This window comes from Macrobrachium rosenbergii, chromosome 41 (assembly GCF_040412425.1).
Source record: "Macrobrachium rosenbergii isolate ZJJX-2024 chromosome 41, ASM4041242v1, whole genome shotgun sequence".
In the NCBI taxonomy this organism is placed as follows: domain Eukaryota; kingdom Metazoa; phylum Arthropoda; class Malacostraca; order Decapoda; family Palaemonidae; genus Macrobrachium; species Macrobrachium rosenbergii.
The window spans coordinates 80,043,729-80,067,520 of NC_089781.1; the positions used below are offsets into that span (position 1 = coordinate 80,043,729).

The following is a 23,792-nucleotide window of genomic DNA, read 5'->3' on the forward strand; positions in this document are numbered from 1 at the left end:
ACAGTTGTCCTAGCCATTTCATCAAAACAACTGACTCCACTGTTCCTGATTACTAATTATCTCATCGTTAATTCTTAGATCGTCTGACAAATACAGACTGCCAAAATATGTTGCTGTCTGTTTTGAAACACTTTCTTATTAAAAATATAAATCCTCTCTAAATAAAATGCTACACGTTCAGAACCACTCCTTGCTTCTGGACCCCATTCCATACATTACAACGCTTCATATATCAAAAAAAAAAAGGGTCGCAATTTACTACGGCTAGAAAATACTTCGACCGCCACTGGTGGATTGCCGTTCTGATATTAAAAATTATTCTTGGAAGAACTTACATAGGCTTACAGCAGCTTGAAGACATCTACAGCGCAAATTGTGGCGACTTTGCCCACCTGTGTCCCTCTGATGGAGGAGGAAAAACAGCGACTAAAACACTGACATATCTTTCTAAATGCAAAGAGCAGAAAGCACACGTAACCCTAAAATATAATTCTTGGTCTTTTTTCAAAATGTTCTTTCACGGGAAGAAACTTCATGCAGTAGATGGCAAAGTAGATGGAAAGAGGCATTCTTAGCAAGATAATTCAACAAAAAATTTTCCTCTTTTCAGAAGAGGTATTACTTGACACCCAACCCTCCCCCCTTAAACTGAGCACAAAACAAAAGGAGGGGGGGGGCATACGCTTTTGGGGTCTGTCTGGTTTGCTTATTTGCCCGACACCTGCAGCTTTATTACAAGCGTGAATCGCCACAGCTCCCAACCAGAGCGAGGTTACCATGATGCATCTGTATACTTAATCTCAACAAGAAAAGCTCTCGCGTATATAAAACAGCGCTATTAATTCCGGAATGCTTCGCTGGCCAATTAAATTAGAAATGCGGCTAATATATCATTCTGTAACAAACAGTATGCGCCAACAAGCCGTAAACAATGCATTTTGACCTTAGAATAGAAGACAATGATTTTCATAAACACAAAACACAAATCCCAAAAAAAGGAGCGACAAAAAAGAGTGTGCGAGACAATTACCAAGAACGGGTGACAATAAAAACATCTTCCAATTACGCTGTATCTAGTTAGTACTGACGCTAATGCAGACACGAATGGCTTCATGTTAAATTCCTCATAGCTAATATGAACACAGCGCATTACACTTCACAAAATAAGACTAAAATTTCGGTACAAACAATTTACGTAACATTTTCAAACTGAGATGAGAGTTCGTTAAGTCCGCCAGCACCAACAAATTTTAAAAATGCAACAAAGCCCCCAAAATTGGACACAGTGAAAACGAACCGAACATTAAAAACCTTATTTACTGTGAATAAGAATTCGTCAACGACTTCAGGCTGCTGCTTTAATTCGTAATGACTTGTATCAAAGAAAAACTGGTGATGATGAAAAAAGTATTATGAAACAACTCTTATGTCAATAAAGACGACAAATCTCTGTTGCGGGTCTGGTTTATATAAGAAGAAAAATATTAGCTACGGTAATTGAAACAAACCAATTGAAGTGGATCACATCCACGGCTGGAGAGAGGCTCGTGGATGGCAACCTCATCCCAAATAGCCTATGCTAGCAAGTAACCTGAATGTAATAACATGTACACACACACAATATATATATATATATATATATATATATATATATATATATATATATATATATATATATATATATATATATATATATATATATATATATATATATATATATATATATATATATATATATATATATATATATATATATATATATATATATATATATAAAATGCAGGTTGTGTGCGCGCGCGCACGTGAGCTACCAACTTAGCACGCACAAACTGCAAATGCCTACATTCTTTAACCTTTGTGGTCCTAAAAATGCTACTCTCGTCGAATTGATGAGAAAAGGAAGCACGGGGCCCTTTCTGATCACTCACCAAGCATACTGGGAAAGAGGAGGAAGGGAGGGAGGATGGGAGGAGAAGGGATTCCAAACGATAGGCTATATCAATACGTTAATGGTCCTTCCGGTACACCAGATATAAGGGGAGTGCGCCCAACACACCATGTCCTCTGTGGTAAGGACTTTTCTTTATTAACAAAGATGGGATGAGAGAGAATGGGAAATGAGCATCGCTAACCCACAAATACAAGAACTGAGAGAGAATCTTCCCCTTTACAGAAATATTTATTTGATCTATACAAGGACTTGTCTGAATGCAAGCTTTTAAAAACAAAATAAGATACGAGTATATAATTTTACGCACTTCTCTGGAGAGAGTGCAACATTCAAAGACGAAACCTAGACGTTTGAAACAATAGATACTTGAGAGACAAACAGACAAGCAGCCTTTGGCCGTCAAAGCAACCAGTCAACCTAAAGACCAGTGTGTCATGACTAAATGACGAATATGGTAGCACATCAGATTACCATCTATGGGCTCGAAACCCTCCTGTCTACTTAAATTTCTCTCCAGCATGTTACGAAATTTAATTACTTCGTCAAAAGCTACTACCTGACTAATGACAGTGGTACAAAGTTCAAGGATCATTTTCAGACTATCCCTATTTTCACGTTCGGTTCTGAAGGCTAAGTCAAAACAACAGCAGCAACAAAACACTTGGAATCTAACAACAAAACACTGAATAAAAAGCGGACATCACAACCAGCACAACGAGACCTACCACTGGCATCACAGGTGGAAAACCCGGATCTAAAACGGAAATCACAACCAGAAAAACTTTTGATCTAAAACCAGTCATAAGAACCAGTCTAGCTCCGTTTTAAATATACAGAAAGTTTCTGTTCTACTGAAGTGGCAATTGTTACTTCAGCCAACAAAACTTTGGGTACAATACTGACATCACAAGCCCCAAACCTTCGAATCTAACCAATCTCCGACTGGCCAGTGAAGAACAAGAAGAATTTGTTTCTGGTGATAGAAATTAATTTCTCGCTATAATGTGGTTCGGATTCCAAAATAAGCTGTAGGTCCCGTTGCTAGGTAACCAATTGGTTCTTAGCCACGTAAAAATATATCTAATCCTTCGGATTAGATATATACTTAACTTTTTTTCGAGTCTAACCCTAACGTGTCAGCCAGTAAACTTCTGGTCAAAGCTTGATCAACAACTAGCAAATACTTTGTTGTCAGCAACCCCAACGAACATATATAGATATACAGTAGATGTCATTAACTGGTATAACAGAAGTAAACAATCAAGTTCTGAACTGCTGTCAAAGCCAGCAAAGCATTTGTTTGGATACTGCAGTACAGCAACCTACTAAAAATAACGACTATAAACTTTAGTTTTATAAATTATCATGACCAGCGAAACTTTGTTTTAAAACTGATATCAACACTGGCGAAACTTGTTTTCTTAAATAGGCAACGCCATCAACAGATTTTTCTTTTAACATTGACACAACGAGCAACGCATGTTTCTAAAGAGTTACTACAAGCAAATCTTTGTTTCTAAACATGAATTACAACCAGCAAAAATTACTTTATAAAAAGGCAACACCGCCATCAAAACCTGATTACTATCACTGACATCACCAGCACAACATAAAACCTACCAGAAACAAGAAAAATAAGCTAAAACCGACATTAAAACCATACAAACTCACTCTCTAAAACTCACATGGCTACATGCACATTTGGTTTTTTAATTGGACACCACCAGAAAGACATGGTATAACATGAACTGACTTTCAAGACTTTATTTGAAAACTTACATCACCATCTTGTAAGACAAGTTTCATTTTTAAATTCCCATCACAACAAAACTTAAATACTAAAACCACCATCACACAACAGACAGCCTGAATATTTCTAAAACGGGCATTACAACCAACCCAGTCAAACCTGGGTTATGAAAGCCACATTGGAACCAGCAAATCTTGGTTTGACACAACCACACCAAGCATAACTTGGTTTTATGCTGGTTTCTAAAACCCTGCGACCACCTCAGCCAGTGAAGCTAAACTAAACAATATGACATAACATCCCAAAACCTAGTGATTAGGACTTTAACGTTTTTTCCCGATTGACATGACTATTGCATGTGTACCATACATTTGTCAAACCGATGTGGGGTACAAAACACCACCCAGAATTTAGCAAGTGCAGCGAGATACCACTGGGATCGCCCACATAATATAAGTATGATTACCTTCATAGATTACATCACAAATAAAACATTCGAAAGTGACAAGCCAAACATTACACGATATAAAGACCATTATGAGGGCGAACGAGATACACACACACATAATATATATATATATATATATATATATATATATATATATATATATATATATATATATATATATATATATATATATATTATACATACATACATACACACACACATACACACACACACACACACACAGTAGGCCTATATAAATAATGGTGACAAATCAGTTTCAACACTGCTCGAGGGTAGTAAGTATTCAAATCTACACCCGAAAGGCATTTAATAAGCTAAAAAGAGAGGTCACTTAAATACACCTCTTACACACACACACACACACACACACACACACACACACACACACACACCATTCTTTAGTACCAAAACAAATGACGTGAGACAGCATATTAATATCATTGTCAATATCATTCCGGCCATGATGCCCAACTTTTTCCAGACTTAAAATAAAAATGACTACAAAACCACAAACCAAATGGACACTTTCCATATATCACCAAAACGAGATAGGACGGTATTAGCTCCGATTGTGATTCATATGGCGGTCCAGAAGTCGCCTGCCCTTACCAGCATCTCTGATGATTCACAAGCCTAAGACCGGCCCCGACAACAGAGTCGACTGATCGAAGTACATCACTGTTTGTATAATGAAGCATCTGAGACAGAAATGTTGTAATGCACTGTGAGTTATCATGTCCCAACAACGAATAAATAAGCCATGCTTTTAAAGCAAAGGGGAAAATTGGATTATAACTATCTTTTCATTAAGTGTGTGGCCCTGGTTGTCAATTCATCTTTATTATTCAGGACACACTAAAATTAAGTACAACCACTGAACCCTGATCCTGAAGAGATGCCATGCCACCTGATCTCCAAAAAGCCTGTAACACAAATTAATCAAGGTGGGCAGCACACCTTCGCCAGAAAACGAAGGCACTTCTAAATCTCAACCACGATAGTCAAGTCAAGACAGAGAGAGAGAGAGAGAGAGAGAGAGAGAGAGAGAGAGAGAGAGAGAGAGAGATTCACAACCTTTTATGGGGAAAAGGAGACGTTTTGATTTTTAAGTCTGGCGACGAGCATACGTGCACTTGAGTTAGAACTGATAAGGTAACACTCTTCAATGTAGAGTAACCCAGCGTCATCGAAGATATTTCTCTCTCTCTCTCTCTCTCTCTCTCTCTCTCTCTCTCTCCATTGTACCTCTCCATTGTACCTGGGTCACCTATCAGCACTTGGAGAGGCTCATCATTATCATCGCTTTATCAATTATCCAAACAATGGGGTCCACAAAGACAACACTTCAAGACATCTCCTCCCACCAACATATACTGCGGCACAAACTACCAAAAATTTTATCACAATGGGTATATAATGGAAAGGATTAAGCACTAGCGTAAACAAGCGAAAAACTTATGTTCTTACACATACATATACACACATTACTCATTAAACATTACTACATTACTTACACAGTGATCTCAACATTTAAAGAAACCAACACGCGCAGAACCAAAAAGAAAAACTCATTCACAATAAACATGATACTTTTCAACATCGATCCCCGATGACAAATCCGCGAGAAATGCATATATTTTTACAACTAAAGTGAACCCTGAATCATGGCTAAAAAAGAACACAGAAACGTCTCCCAAGAAATCCTTGCTGAGGAGAGGTGACCATGTCATATATAATTCAAGCCACAGAATGGCTTATTCAGCCAGAGGTGCCAAAAGCTGAGGCTGCAAGCGTGGTTGAAGTATGTCTGTGAAATCTATTACACTTTGTGGGCAGGCAGGTTGGCCCCCTCTCTCTCTCTCTCTCTCTACTGGCCATCATTTCTATCTTCTTCCTCACACGAAACAGTAAAGAATAAACAGAACAATTTGAAAGTTCCACATCATTATGTTTTAAAACATCACAAGTCAATAGCACTGCACCGCGTATCTTTTTGGATATATATATATATATATAAAAACCGGAATGATACACTTACAAATTCACTTTTTTATTCCGTCTTTTCTTTTTTTAACATACACAACACTTTCATTAACTTTATCGTAAAACCACACAAAATGTACACAAAGTGATATCCTTACATCACAAGCACTTTCATGTAAAACGGGAGGTAGGCATATTAAAAATGTATAAATCTTCACCAATGTGCTGTTCTATGTAGTATGTGGTGATGACCGCGCGGTAAGGTCGTGTGGTTCAGTTTCGGCAGGGATGAACGTACCTTCCCCGACAACATCCACTACCAACTGAGCGCTCTAGCAGGTCCCGGGGGTGGCACCGACAAGGGGTCAACTCCTCCCGTCACATTCCCACCCCCGTTAAACAAGTACCCCCCAACAACGAGTACCATTTTTTATACTTTTTATAATTTTCTTTACTCACATCAGTTACGTTTATGCACTAAATTTTTGTGATGGGAAACTAATGATCTTCCAGTCTGCATTTAATGCTGGAAATGAAAGAAATCCCAAAGTTTTATATTCAAAACTAAAAGAAAACTAACCCTACCTGAGAGAGAAAGAGAGAGAGAAAAAAATCTTACACGGAACAACTGTCATGGACGGGAAACGTGAAAGAAAAGTTAAAAAGATAAGGAAGACGAGATATCTTGTCAACCGGAGTACCTCCAAGACAGGGAGATATCAATAACCCCTAAAACACTTCAACAGTTCCACTATTTTTTTCCAAGTTTTATTTCAAAATAACTTCATAAAGAGGAGACAAGCGGTGGGGAAACTAAGTTCGAGCCAGCGCCGAAAATGTTCCAAAACTCGACACAATGGCCCCCTTTGCCATCGAGTAAACTTCGTTAAGAGATAAGAAAGTAAAATTGTACTTGAAGAGGGTGGTAAAGGGCCACCAAAAGGAAAATGTCAAGATGGAAAGCCTGGGGAAAAGTATCACTGGTAACAAAACAGCGCACTTTCAATGTCTTCGGGTAAATAAATAAATAAATAAAATATTTATGTACATAAATATATATGTATATCTATAACTATATAAGTATATATATGTATGTGTTTATATATACAGTTTTTGTATGTGTATATATATATAATTTATATATATATATATATATATATATATATATATATATATATATATATATATATATATATATATAATTTAATTACCACCAAACTAGTTTATAATCTGACTACTTTTGGTATCAATGATAATGAGGATTAAGCTGCATGTAGACAATCTAACACTTCTAAAAATTGCCTGATCTTTAGTTAATTGAACAATACTTATAAATAAATGGCGTGGGGGAGAATAAATGATTATCATAACACTTTTTCCTAACATTTTTAGGAGATAATCGTCTTTTCCTATGATGAAAAATATATTGAGGTAGTGACAAAACCTAATTTTTTGCCGGACGATGACTAGTGCATACTGCCCAAATTACCGGTTTGCTGACACCTGGCGGTTACTCATAAGTTGTGCATATGGCTGGAAATCTGTTTGCTACCTCCAACAATCCTGAGAGCTCTGAAAGGGCCGATGGACAAACGAAACCACAGACTACCTTTCATTGAAGAATTTCGACATAGGATTAAATACGGGGGGAATTTACTAGTCGCTCTCTTGTATTAACACCAAGTTTGCGTGTTCCCATTGGTGTGCGGAGACGATCCAGGTCTCGCTCTAAACCTGTACGACTTTAGAAACTTGGTAATTAAGTTGAAAACTTCATTAATCTAGAACAGCAAGGAGAGTTAACAATTTAGCCCACTTGTCTGCACTAAGTAAATAAACCTGCGCGACAGAGAAAGGAGGAAACGGGGAGAGGGAGGGGGCGAGGAAGCCGAAGGGAAAAAAAAAAAAAAAAAAAAAAAAAAAAAAAAAAGTGGCCTTGATTCCTTTTCCGCACTCATCTGAGCGATAGCACTCCTAGAGATTCATTGGCTGTCAGCATAGAACATGAAAATAAATCTTAAAAACCAGTAACCTTGTCTAGGAAGGGGCTAATGAGGGGAAATGTGCGGTTCCTTCGTCTTCCCTCACAAGGCGTCGGATGGTGGTGTTAAACCTTGATGATGAGAGCGTAGCCGAGTTAGCGAGGAGAGGTGTGTCATAATGAAAGGAAACTGCCATGGAAGGACAGCCTACGCACACACAGGCTGTCGAGCGAGAGGAAAAAAATATGTGGAAGCAAAAGGAAAATTTACACCCCGAGCGAGGAGACTGTCAGTCTTTTTAAGTTCCCAAACAGACGGTACACGGCACGTGCCCAGTCACACACTAAAATACGACCACGGAAAAGTGGGAGCTAACGAATTTACGTTTATGCATATGAGAGAGAGAGAGAGAGAGAGAGAGAGAGAGAGAGAGAGAGAGAGAGACCGCGTATATCTAATAAGAAACAAAGAACAGAAAATAAATATAAAAATTTTACACCCCACTGAAAAATGCCTGATAGATCACAATTGCATGCTTCGGTTTAAATTATAAAAGATGATATTCTTAGTAGAAAGTACCATGAATAGTATAAATTGTGAAAAAAATACAGTGTTTTCATTTCAAAAATTACTGCACAGTAAACTTCAACTCGGAACCCCTAATCGCCCCACTCCCCGCCCCATAAGCACAATCATTTATTTTAGTTCCTGATATGATACATATCCTTAAAATCGGTGGGAGCTTAGTATGCACCACTTTTTTGCAATAATAAAGCAAATCTCCGGGATGTTAAGTAACGATAATCTGAGCGGCCGATATAAAAAAAATTTGGCTGATTAACAGCAGAAAAAGCTGCCTTCCGAGGAATAACAATGAATTTGGCATCATCATCATCATCACCGTGCCACTAGTACTACTAGTGCCTTCTCATTAGCGGCAGCTGCGAAATTCCCTCTTCTACTTTTCTATTTTTCTAGCTCTTCATTGGAGAGCGCCGTCTTAACGTTGCAAGCCAAATAAGATAATTACTGAGGCATTTACATAGCGCTAACAAAGTATTAAATGTTTTGTTGTTTGGCGCTCGCGCCTTCTCTAAGCATGAGGAAAAACTGGCCCTGAGCAAACTCAGGTGTTAGCTTCATCGCCCAAGGAACCTCCTCCACTCTCATGGACCCCTTTTCTCCTTTCTGTTTCATTACCCCCCCCAACCCAACACCCACCAACCCCGCCACCTTCAGGAGAGACCTGACGCGAAACGTCATGACGACCGTCAATGTGGGAACAGAACGAGGTAAACTAGCATTGACAAATTTAGGAAAAATTTATAGAGGTAGTAATTAGCAAAGCAACGTGAAAAGTCTTGCAACTACATTCACGTCTATTAATAAGCACGCAAACACGCGACAAAGCGTGAGGTTGACTGCATTTTTTAACAATACAGTACTTAAAATATATAAAATGTATCTCCGTAATAATCGTACACGTGTCAATAAAATGTGACTTGTGTAATTGTATTTATCGCTAGAAATTAATAGTTATAAAATATCGGTATTTTGGTCGGTAGATAAGTCTACAAATTACAATGGTTCAAACCAGCATAAAAAATTTAACACAGAGAAAACCGACAAAAATCATCACATGAGTTTTATCACAACTAGTGTTAATTCTGAAAACTTCAATATACTCTTAAAGCCGTGTATGCCACAGCGGAGCCTACAACTTCAATAATATCCCTTAGTAATTATCGTAACCATTTTAAGCTCCAAAGTTGGAAATCCCTTAAGGAGCTGTCAGAAACTCGAGTTAGTGCCTCATCTCCTAAGGGACAGAAAGAGGTGTTCTCTACTGCAGAGAGAGAGAGAGAGAGAGAGAGAGAGAGAGAGAGAGAGAATGGTGGCCTCCCTCCTTGCTTCGTCTTCGACATACAAGATCAGCCACAGGCGATCATTAATATGACTTTTTGACCTCCCAATACCTGTCAAGAATTCCAATGGCATCGGATTAAGCGTCATTCGGAAATCATTACTTATATTACCATGACAGACCAACTTGTCAACGACTTGGGTAACCTATGAAATTTTAATCAAATCCCCAACTTTCGTGTTTTATTATAAGAGTAAATGGTAATAAATGAAAATATCTTCGTATCCACTCCATTCACTATCATTATATATATTATATATATATATATATATATATATATATATATATATATATATATATATATATATATATATATATATATATATAATTTTACTGGCTGCTTTCAAGCAAGGACTAGGAAGTTCTTGTACAGCTTACTTCTAATGACTGGAACAGTCACTCACGAAATTTCCATATTACCACCAGGTAAATGCTCAAATCTGCTAATGCAGTTAATAAAAAAGAAACAAACTAACCACATCTACAACGCCAAGACACTGGCAGACTAAGAAATCTGTGTAATATCAGTTGATCTTTCGATTTACTTAAAGCAAGTTTGTGCACAGAAAGGGATTTAGTTAACAACAACGTAAATCTTCCACCTACGAATTTCATCATGAAATGCATAGACCCAACAGAAACTTATTTACGCCGTAATAAACTGCGAAGGCCGTCCTTTCCACGTGTAATTTCAGAAAGGCATAACCAAACAGGGACAGTGTACCCAGCAGCAAGACAGTAAACAAAACCAAAGGCAATTCCGCCTTTTAAATGTTACAAACTCTACCGGCACATATAACACGCAGGCAATCGAGCCGTCGTTATTACTTCCGCATCAACGGAAATTTACAAAGCATTTCTGCTTTCTTTTCCTTTTATTACTAAGGGTTCTGTATGCACCAAAAAATATGTAAACATCCCAGAACTGTAAATAGATGCATAATTTCGTATTGAAAATAAGAACACATAAAAAACAGGACGAGAGAGAGAGAGAGAGAGAGAGAGAGAGAGAGAGAGAGAGAGAGAGAGAGAGAGAGAGAGAGAGTCTCATCACTAAGGTCCACATCGAACACCCGTTCGCTATTTCAATCAAGTGACAAAAATACTAATGACGAGACTGAAAACAAAATGGACGCTCTCCCTTAGGGTTATCCGGGTCAATCATAATCCAAAGAGCCAATGCCTATTTCATATATACTCTATATCAATCTTTTTTTTATGCACTACCAATAGCACATGGCCATTTCATAAAATCCTTTACACATTAGTAGTAGTCAGTGTTTATTTTTCATATGATCGCAATATATGATACGCAACTTATGAAACGTGGCCTTCCTGTACTATCACAACACAAAATCAGTAGCCAATAGCCTCTTTCCCACAATCAAGACCTGATCATATTCAGAGCTTCCTATCGTACAGCTACTGTATAAGCAGTTCAGTACTCTTGTTTAAATATACTCAAGTCTTAAAAATACACGCATTACCTAGTTGCACAAATCAGGTTATTTGACATCAAATTTCATTGCTCTAATCCAATCACGCTAGTTTAAATGTCCAAATTCATAAGCAACAACGAAGTATCCCAGCTGATATACATACACAGGTGAGTGCTTGTGTATTCATACACAGCATAATGTTTCATTCCCTACATTCACCGGCCTCTGTCCAAATTCATTCACGTTCGCCAGCCATGTTTCTGAATTCATATGAATTGCGGTCAGTGTCCCGTCTTATACTCTTTCAGGATTCGGTGTCCATTCCCAAACAAGCTGAATAACCGCACCAAACTTTTGTATCACAACGTAGAAAGTCCAGCAGCACAAAAAACTTTTCGCGCAACAAGGCATGTGTGGGAGAACAAAGAAACCCTGGATGAACAAAGACGCGGCTAACAAAAGAATACGGATGAAATAGAAAGTAAATGCAAGCACGTGCGCGCGCGCAACTTATCCAAACAAACGCACGTACACCCCCGGCTTGGTGATTAATTAGGCAGAATCAATCTTGAAATGATCCTAACGGCCATATATCTTCCAGTGAAAAAAATTAATCTGCAAGTTCCGTGCGGGCGTTAAATACATGCTGCCAAATCTGCGACGCTAACACAACCAAATATGAAACTTCTCTGATGTGGCATTTTCTAAAATGAACATTGAAAAAGCAATAAATTACGTGATCAAATAGGGTCAAACCCCAACCCCACATGCATGTTGACAATAACGATACCGACAGCTCTGCATTAACACTATTTTGTAGCACACTACTTAAAATAAAAAATATTTATCAGCAGACCTCGTACTCGAGACTGGACTAAATAATAAGCACTTACCCGGACCCCAAAAATAGTTTAAGAAAACAGATGACCATAAGTGTAAGAAAACAAGCGATATCTCCATTCCGAAGACGCATGAAACAGTTTGATATCGTAATAATTACTCCCCGTGAGTCATTCTTGGAAGAGAAGAAATTCCGGTCGCGTGCAGAGTCATTTTTTATCAGAGCGACGCGAAACTATCATGGCTGGCATCTTCCCGAAGGGGGTGTGGGTGGAAATTAACTATTAGAAAAAACGTTTGTTCCATTAAAGTAGAGAAGGGCGTCCCATTAGAGATACCATCAACCAGGGGGCTGAGTGTGTCATAGCCCTTCACATGAAGGTATCGTGCCGTGCCTTCCACTATCAGATCGACACTTAACGAGTCTTTGCCGTGGTATCGGGTTCCCCCATCGTTCTGCATACAAATAAATGATGGCGTCTTCCACATTCCTACTTAGGTCGTTATACGAGCGTTAATAACAAGAAATTAATAGACTCGCGAATAAGAGAGACTGTTCTACCCATCATTAAATCATCATACGCCACACCATTGGCATTACGAATTCGTAGTTTGTCCGCAATGTTTGTGTCCTTGGAAGATAAAAAGGAGATAAACAACCCTAATTCCTTCTTCCCTCTCTGCCTTGATGCAGCACCGAAATAGGGCCACAGGCGTTAAAATTACATGTGCTTTCGTCACCGCTAAAATGTACAATATAGGAATAAACGATTAAAAGCCAGAGAGAGAGAGAGAGAGAGAGAGAGAGAGAGAGAGAGAGAGAGAGAGACTAATGGCAACGTGAAACGTCCACTGGATTGCGATAACCAGAAAACGAGATTCCTCTAACCTCGAATGGTAGGATGCTTGTGCTCATGATATTCCAGGGGCGTCTTGGAGAAGATTCTTTTATTCATACACAGGTAATCACTGATGCATTGACTCAAGACTTCGATCCTTATATGTATGATTCTTGGTCAGCTGTGACTTGTGAATAAAGTAGGGAGACGGTCGTACTGTAACTCATGATCCCTGTTTGGAAAGACTACATCTCAAAACATTTTGTTGAAATGTTTTAAAACATTTTAGTCAAGTATATATTGTGAACGAGTTAAAATCAACGAAAAAAAAATCTAAAATTAAATTCTAAGTGTGTGTAACATAAAAAACGACCGACATCTACACATTCAACCCCGCCATACAAGCAGATTTTCTGACTAAAACCCAAGGTCTTGTGTGTTCCTCACTAAAATGAATAAAACATGCTTTCCTATGAACACAATGAAAGTGCAAGCAAAACTTCAAAAATATACGGCTGGCAGTTTTCAGCTCAAATTCCGAGATCGAATTGGGCCTCTTTGTAGAAAATCTAGGAAGCCAGCGCGAAAATCCTGGAACTTGAAAAACTCAGATAAACGAATTTCCAAGCAAAAGGTTCGATAGGTAAATAGGGTGTCCACAATCAGGATTTCCTTTTATTTGACACCCTTTAAAGATACTATATAAAATTCATTTTGGGAGAGAGAGAATGTCCACAATTAGGATTGCGTTTTGTTTGACACCCTTTAAAGATATTATATAAAATTCATTTTGAGAGAGAGAGAGAGAGAGAGAGAGAGAGAGAGAGAGAGAGAGAGAGAGAGAGAGAGAGAGAGAGAGAGAGAGAGAGAGAGAGAGAGGAAAAGGAAAGGAAAGGAAAGGGAGGGAAAATGAGCAACAGGATGGAAAGGGGAAGGGAAAGGAAGGGCAGATGGTAGTGACTTTGAGTAAAGGCCTTTCATGTTATCTAGCACAATACCTTTAATGCCGCATATCAACTTCCATCTGGCATTTCTAACTTTTTTTCTCTCTCTCTTTTTGAAAGGAAAAAGGAGGGAGGTATGACTTCGAAGCTGTAAAAATCTATTCTTGGACTCAGGCCTCGTCTCGCTTGTGTATATTAATGGATTTCCAGCAACGAGCCACACAAAAATATATATTCCTTACACTAATTCCTAAACTGCTTCAGTATTACAAACACTTATTACACCCGGATTGCAAAAACATTTTAAATAAAACTTGTCCAGCAGGAAACAACAGCACCGAAACCATAAACAAGACATGCACGAAAACCGGCGAGTGTATAAAAAGGAATAACAAAAATAGAAAAAATGCGAGCCTCTAATTATTTAAACCAATAGCTCAGACTATCCCCATTGAGCGTGTTTACTTTCGCGAAATGTTTGCACGAGATCTGGCCGTGATTCTGGGAGATACGCCACTTAGGTACACATACGCAATAATCTCAACATTTAAGGTCATTTTAGAATCCGTAAATCAACAAGAGCGACGACAATAACTACAACAAACGGAGGGATGGACGACGCAAAAATTCATCATTAAAAACAATAAAAACATGCTTCCTTACATGCGTTCGTTTGTAATTTTAATTTAGTTAAACCTGCACGAGAACCAGCTGCTATGCGTTTCAATGAAAGGCCCATTTATATTTAAATAAGTTGTACGGACAAGAGAGATCTGAATCCGCGCATGAATGTAGTTTTGATTGAGGATACGTTAGCCCGGGGACTTGGAAGGGGATTGCCACGATCCCTTAATACAAAAAGAATGCAAGGTGGCTCTCTGCCCGCACACGACCATAAAACGCACACACAAGCTGGAAGGTCAAGAGCAAAATTTCAAGAATAAAATGATATTGGAGAGAGAGAGAGAGAGAGAGAGAGAGAGAGAGAGAGAGAGAGAGAGAGAGAGAGAGAGAGATGGGTTTTGAATACAACCTTCATCGCTTCCTTGATGTTCAAGTTTTATGAACACAAGTGTGCCTACAAAAGTGAGGCATCTCTTAGACTTGGATTATATATGTCAAGAGCACGAACCATCAATTTAGAATAACGTGCTTCTAAGCTACGAGAGATGAGAAAAGGAAAAATATGAGGAAAAGTTTTCGAGGAGTTACCCCATCACCTCTCGTCTTTATTATAAACAAAAATTCAATCTGATGTTCGTGTCCACACTTCGCGTTCAGTTCGAGAATTATATCAACACCAGTAACATTAAACATTATAACAACTACTAGCAGACAGTTTTACGAAATTAAGCTGACTAATAAAGAAAACATTAGGCTTCATATTATACAATTCCACAATCGGTATCACAAATAAATCCCAGAAGCTATCTTAAGACACCAAATTTAAGGTCTCATATTCAGTCTCCAAGATAGTTCATGGCTGGCTGAACGGCATGTAATAAATTAAAGAACTTGTAACTACACGGCAAAACTTGAGAAAAACCCATTGTGGGGTGACGGCCACCACTGAACTAGGAGGGAATGCATGGCCAAGATACACTTTCATGCTAATTAAATACAGAATTAGTTGCTCCGGGTGTTTATCCAACAACTTGTCTTTATTCCCTCGATCACCTTCAAGAGGATGCTCTATCGTTCTTTAAGGATAGGGTCCACATAGTGACATCTTTTCCGACTACCATAAAGCCTGAGTGAAATAATGGCATAAGTTGCGCAGCCAACTGCCTTAAAAAATATTCGCTTTTGTCACTAGCATCAATAAATGCGACGCCAGTTGCAGCAATTTATACGGAGCTTGAAATGGCTTTCATTTCACACTCCGCCGTCGTGTTACACTCCAATCAAATGCAGTGCCAGGGAAAAATCGAATCTTTAATTGAAATCTAGTTCAATGCGATAAAAAAAGTGAGGTCAAAATCAAAATGGAGGTATCAAACCCAAAAGGCTTTCGAAATGAGGAATTGGTGAGGGACGTGTGGAAGTGCCCTTGGGGATGAGAGCACAGTAGGACGAGCTGGAGATAGGCAGGTGTAAGGAAGGGTACTGGTACATGGGGAGATGAGGGGGGTTACATATGAAAGACGGTATAGGTATGCTGGGAATGGAGAGGCAATAGGAGGGGAGGGGAGGGACAGAAAGGAACAAGTGGGAGATGTCCCATTGTAAATGGAAGAGGAGGAGGAGGAGGAGGAGGAGGAGGAGGAGGAGGAGGAGGAGGAGGAGGAGGAGGAGGAGGAGGAGGAGGAGGAGGAGGAGGAGGGGGAGGAGAAGAGGTAGGAACAGAGGGCGGGTGTGACCCCCTGTGCCCCATCCCATCCTCTCCACCCTCTCGACGCCATTGTGACAGGTCCTCCTCCTGGTCTTCCCGACCATGCGGCTGCTCCTCCTCCACATGTAAGCTCGGGGGAAGAGCGACGAGCAACATCAAGAGGCCCTCCGAGATGGGGTCAAAAACACGAGTGCCATTCATACTTCTTTTCTTTGGTTTCGATAAATTCCAATACTTCACTAGGCTTGAAACTAAGCGAATTTTACAAAATCCCATGATAATGAGCGACACACATGCTTCCATGAATTAATTTGGTAAATTCTCCTAGTAAACAAAAGCATAAAGTATCAACATCCAAAATTAAAATGTTCTTATATGACCAGAATTGTCATATTTGTCCTTTTAATCTACTACCAATATTTTTCTAAATTTATTTTAAAGTGGCATACCTTTACTTTCCACCTTGTACAGAAAGAACATTCATACATAACTGCTCAAAAAGGTACCCTTCAAAGTGATCTATATCAATGGTTTGCTGTACAAAAATCATAAAAGGTCGACTTATAATGCCTAACAAATTCATTTTCTAGACACACACGGCTCATCTACGGAGCTGTCAGCTCGACACTCTTCGACAGTTAAGTGCAGATTAAACCAGTATTAAATAGATGACAGGTGTCCATCACGACGCTTGCCTTTTAGTATAATTACAATAAATAAAAATGGTGCAGGGCTCAAGACCACTCCATAATTTAAAAAATGCACAATATTAAAACTAAAAAAGGGGCCTAATTTGAGCAAAGTATTAAGTAGTCTTATATTGTGAACAGCCTAGCCGTTTCCTCTCTCCCCTCTCTCCTTCATGAAACAAATCCCCCTGACTCAGGTACACTGGATATATTGATCAGAAACACTTGAACCCTCATTGCATTCGATTTTTTACATCTACTCTAGAATCCAGTTTAAGATGCACCCAGCCTTTGGGAACAAGGATGAAAAATGCACACGCACAAAACAATGCACGCGGTATGTCAGTCTGCGAATCAAACTTTATTAACTTATTAAAACCAAATGTGAAGGTCTTCATGCAGTCCAGGGCCATGACGAAAACCTAGCCATGCATCTACGAATGTTAAGCGTACTCGTGACACCTAAAAAGCACCTGGAATCCTACCTAACCCACCCGCGTGTGACAAATATCGTAACTTCAGTTTCTCTTCTCATTGCAGGTATGTGAACAGAGAATAGACTGACAGCCAGTGCCAAATTGAGGGAAGAGAAAAGTATTGAACAGAGATGGTCCGAGGCATAGGAGGGAGGGAGGAGGAGGGGGTGTCAGGGGAAATGTGACGGGGGGAAGCGAAAGGTTTGTGGCCGGCTGTCATTGTCTCAAGTTGCCGACAACCAGATACATCGGATTTCTGTGAGTGGACGACGTCTCGAGAACCTCCTTCAGTTTCTCGCTAAAACTTGACGAGAAAATCCATCACTCTCCTCTAAAACGATATTGGGGAGCGATGGGGACGCGCGGATGATGCCGCTGCTGCTGCTTCTGCTAAAGGGATGGGTTCCTTCCAGAAACCGACAAGGTGCCGAAAATTAAGGAGGGGGAGGGGGGATGGGCCTGACTTCTTGTGGCAATCTGAAGAATGAAGAAACTTCATACTTTGCCTTATTCCTACTTTCGCACAATTTTAACTTGTGTATTTATGTAATTAAAATATTGTATGTGTTTTATATACATATACACACACACACACACACGTGGCAAAACTTGTATAATGATGCGTGCTACCGTCCGCTAGGCTCCTATAGGGGCCTAAGAATGGAAGACCCAGACCTACTTGGATGAGGCCTATGAGAAGGGATACTGGGGATGAGTGGAGATTGATGAAAGATAAGTACAGTTAAGGGCTGAGAGGTGAAATTTCACAGACCCTTTGCGTCATGTGGCATTCGAGCAACGACTATATATTTGTATAAGTAGAATGTGTACGTGTGTGTATATATATACATATACATATATATAATTACATACTACATACGACTACCATACCAACACCCCAAAAATTGTAAAATACAACCAAGTTAATCTAATCCAGCGGAGTAAGTCCATTTCCGAGATCACAATCGTAATTCATGAGCCGAGTGAATAAATTACGTGGACCGGAGAAAAGCAAATTCACAAAGAATAACCCGGTTAAGCAATTCAATTAAACAATAATTCACGCTAACCACGTCTGTTTCACAACAATTATCATTCCCTGGTACCTTCTCCCTGGCCCAGGGGCCCGACCTGGTCTGCATTCGTCCAAATTAGTCATTTTATAACCACCAGCAAGAAGACGAAGCTAGGGGGTGGGGGGGGGGTGGGGGGAAGGAGGGGAATAGGGGCTGGTCTCATCACGAAAGCATATAATCAGGAAATGGCACAAGGTGGGTTTCCTTAATACAAGGCCAGCATCACTATGATTTCTGTGATGAAAATCTCTAATTACCAAACGGCGGGTAAACAAATATAGCCCTTATCAACAAAATCAATTTTTCATTCTTACAAAATAATCAACTCTTACAACATGAAGCAAACAAGGCGTAATAAAAATGTTGAAAAGATTAAAGAAAAGTCATCTAGCAATCAAGAAAAGGAAATTGCGAAAAAAAAGAAAGCAACCGCAACCTGAGAGACTTGGAATATTTACTCACCGAAGCATCTATCGTATATCCCGTGCCTATCAATATCCACTTGGACCATTCGGAATGCGCATACTCACTCTCTCTCAAGTCGACACACTTCTACACCTTTTGTTTCCCAAAGGATTAGCTGCAGATTTACCTCCCGGTTCTTATTTGGTGTTAACACTGTGGTTCAGGTGGGGTGTTAGTTGATCCCAATATAAAACATATTGCTTATATTTGCAATAACTAAAAAATGTGACGGCGAAAAGTGTGTGTGTGTGTGTGTGTGTGTGTGTGTGTGTGTGTGTGTGTGTGTGTGTGTGTGTGTGTGTGTGTGTGTTTGAGAGAGAGAGAGAGAGAGAGAGAGAGAGAGAGAGAGAGAGAGAGAGAGAGAGAGAAAATATCACAAATGAGAAAAATAGTCTCCCTAGGGTTGATATTAGCTTTTGATGTTGAGCATTTCAATAAGAAGGGGAAGCAAGTTTGAAAATAGACACCTATGTAAAAGGCTTACATAGAAATGAAGAAAAATTTAAACTTGCGCCAGAAGACGAAGCTTATTTAGAAATAAACAAATAGCCCCGTACGAGGATGCTTCAAGTACCTCTTGGGTCATTTCTTTTGTTCAAGTATCACAGCCATGAAGCTTTATCACTTGATTCAAACATTTTTGCAATTGAAACCGTTAAACCTTGGCAAGTAAGGATAACCTCAAGTACGAAAAGGATTTAATTAACTTAATTTGACATCCTCAAAGCGCTCCCAAATTTTCAATGACTAGCGAAGTCTTCTCCGTCATTGGTCTCCAGTTGCCAATCTCTTACGAGCTGTACCTATTTTGCTGTAAACTAAAACTTTTCATAAAAGCAGCCCCATAGTGGGATTTACTTTATATATTTTGTTCCCAGTATTTGACTAAGATATTCATACCAATTCATGGCCTAACCTTTACTAACGGTAAATTCCTATTAATCGCATAGCTATTACATTATAATTCCCTCTTCCTTATAAATATCAAATATGAAATAAAATCTAAAAAAATTTTCAAGTTACAACTCCGACGTAGGGTATATTTTTATTTGGGTTAAAGTTTAATTATCGGAGCCATGTCAAATTAATAAAAATGTAGAGAGAGAGAGAGAGAGAGAGAGAGAGAGAGAGAGAGAGAGAGAGAGAGAGAGAGAGAGAGAGAGAGAGAGAATAGTTCCTCAGAGAAGATGAATTGGTAAATAACTTTAGAATTGGGGAAGGGGTAAAGGTAAACTGTAACAATGTTGGCTGGGGGTAGGCGGGATGATTCGAGGGGAAGTTAGGTAAGAGGTGACAGGGGGCGGGGGAGGCAGGATAGGGAAGGTGGTAGTGGCCCGACCACCGAGGGGCGCGTGGTATGTAAGGAGCAGGCGAAGGAGAGCCGCGAGGGTCGTGCTCTAAGGCTCACTGTGGCGCTCATTAGTAGTCCACTCGAGGGGCGGCGTCCGCACGAGTGCCATCTGAAGCACAAGACGCCACTCCGAACTTCACCTGCACCAACTCCCCAGGAGTCACGACCAACGACAAAGTTTTTCTTCCCCTTTCTTATTCCTGCCTCCTCAACCCTCCCCCCACCTCTATTCCCCCTTCCTAACCACACCCCCACACTACCTCTCAGCGTGGCATCTCGACCTATCTTGCTTGAAGAACATCAAACTTATCACTAGCTGGGTGCATCCTGGAAATGTGTGGGGGCGTTCGAGAACGCTCCATGTACTTGAGCAATAAACTGTATGTGCGCGTATGCTTGTACATACGTATACATGCATAGGTGTACGCATTTAATACAATATATAATTCAACATCATAATACTATTCTCAAGTATAGCCAACTGCACGCATAGAAACCCTCTACCTATACTGTAGATATCTATTCAAAATGTTACTGCTGCCTTCTTAATAATTAACTGAAACTCAGTCTTCCCAGCTGCGTTATTTATGTGGAAAGAGAATAGAGACCAGTTAAGCAATGCATCGCTTACATAAACAGAAATTACTGGATAATCTTGCCTAACGGACCACGGCCACGTCTCGTGAATGAATTATCAACTCTGGCGTTGACTGCCATCGTCCACGTAAGGATCAAGTTAACATCTTCAACAATGCATCTGGGGAGTCTCGCAGAAAGTAAATCTTTCTCATCCACGACCTCAGCTGATTTTTGTATTAAAAGAAAAATACCCAATAAAGCTCTCTCTCTCTCTCTCTCTCTCTCCACACACCATTTCAGTTCAGAACCAAATTCTTTCATCATAATAATCAGATAAATATATAATGCAATATACTTATCCTCCCAAGTTAAAAAAAAAAAAAAAAAAAATGCCGCAAATACTAAGGCAGGATAAAAAGAATTAGGAAAACCAAGATATTCAATACCAATCTTTTCGTTAAAGCATCATGAAACTAACGTTATCACTTGCACTAAGGTGGCACTCTCATAAACTTCTGATAAAAGACTGCAAAAGATGGTTCTAGTGCATTTATGTGAAACATCAATCTTTTCATTACTGCATTCTTAGCTTTTAATAGCGATTAAAAAAATCCAAAAGTAAGCAAAATACAACAGTATTTTAGTTATACTAGAAAACAAAATTCATCACCGCTCTACAAAATTTTTAAAGAAATTCCAAGTTAAACTTTTCTATTAGAAAATCTAAGGCAAAAAATATTTTAAGGGGGAGCCAATCTCCCCCTAAGCGGATAAACGAGGAGAAGCAGAGCTCCGTATTGTTAGCAAACCATTTGCACACACATAATAGTCTCATCCAGACAGCAGAGGGATCGATTCCGTCCGACACGAGATTCGCCAAATTTATTGCCCAACGTCACAACTTAAAGCCCTCGCAACTTTTCCTAATTCAGGAACAAGACATCCATCGGCAACTTTACACTCCCTCCCTTCCCCAGGGCCCGGATTATCTGGACTAGGGAGGTTTTTTCTCAGCTTATCGTTAAAAAGCATTATATTTATATACAACCGTATACAAGATTTAATGGCTAAAATCCACACCAAATATGTCTTTTTAATCGCACGATAGGTAAGGATGTGAATAATGTTCGTAATGAAGGAACGTACGATACCGAAATGCATACTGTCACGTAACATTTGAGCTAAATTGTTTAATGGCACGTGAGGTAAGAACGCTACTTGACAAAGTCATGTAGCCTATACATATAATTATGCATCAGCTACTAATAATGAAGCACTATAATCTTAATTTATCCTATAATCTACCACCTACTACAAGCCTCCATTTCATTCCCGCAAAATGAGAAATGCCAAGACACCGTCTCTTGGAAAGAGAGAGAAAAAACCGAACTGCATTGGTAAAAGTAAAGACCTCAAATTCCAATTGGGTGAAAACAAAATCCAGATAATTCGAAGTAAGAAAACCCCCAGACACAAAGCACCAATGCAACGTCGTAACCTCCCTGTTAAGCATTTTGTGGGCGACCCAATGCGCCCTGTTTTCAAGACTTACATCGCCTTCACTTTCCGGGGAGTTTTCCACAGAAGAACCGAGCGCTACAACACGAAACAAAAGCGGAGTAACAAAGAGCTTCCTCTGACATTCGGAAAATCTCAATGAGTAAGGGGGGTTGGGGGTGGGAAGTGGAGGAGGAGGAGGAGGAGGAAGACTAGGTGCCACGGCAGATCCAACGTTGAGGGGCGCGTGCGCACACACACACACAGAGAGAGAGAGAGAGAGAGAGAGAGAGAGAGAGAGAGAGAGAGAGAGAGAGAGACGGACTGTGTTATAGGATACCAGCACGAGAATATCCCGTAAAGAAACATCGATGGGTGTCATTTGCGGAAGGTTGACCGGGTGAGCCACGCAAAAAAAACAACACAAAATAAACACCCATGACACGCTGCCCCATTCCTGACTCATCAACAAAATTTGCACATTTCTTGCCAACCCCCATTCAATTCATAAACCGCGAATCACTTAGGTCAATAGAATTCTTGACAACTTCTATTGCAGCAGAACGGAACGGAAAAAGCCCGGGAGAAAATTATGTTAGTGGACGGATGCCGTGACACGAAAACTGCTTCTCAAAAGCAGATTTGCCTTTCCTCTGGAGTCGACGCTTTTATTTTATTCCCTTTCTTTCCACCTCCTCTACTAGCAGATTTGGGGTAGGGCGGGGGATGAGAGGGGGTGGGGGGATCAATGATGTCCACAATGCAGTGCTCGAGAAATTGGATAAAACTTGGCCAACAGCAGATATTGAAAGGTCTTCAAAATAAAGAGAAAAACATATTCACAGTAAGGCTGAGTTTTGGGGCGCCAGATAACATTTTCGTGATTTTCTAGTACAGATTACAACACGTGCAAGTAAATTCCAAGTATTCATATTATGTTTCCATGTCAGAAACTGGTGTCAGATGTAAAATCTAGTTCTGTACCGACGTAAACTTCAAAGAAATTAATACTTCCGCTTCAGAAATCTCTGCACATTGAAGTTCAATGATGGTGAAACTATCACGTCTGTAGGGCGAGCTTTCATGTAAAACCTGAAATTTCTAACCCATTGCATCGGAATGTACACATGATTTGAAGGGCCTTTGGATAACTTATCTTGGGCACTTCGCCTATTGTTACTTATCGAGATAATGTTTTGGGATCTA

At 39.6% G+C, this 23,792-nt stretch overlaps 1 protein-coding gene across 21 annotated transcripts in view; it reads right to left on the bottom strand.

Moving 5' to 3' along the window:
* The window catches only part of pum (pumilio), a 393,939-nt gene that overhangs the window by 58,182 nt on the left and 311,965 nt on the right, over nt 1–23,792 (bottom strand). The window lies entirely within an intron of this gene.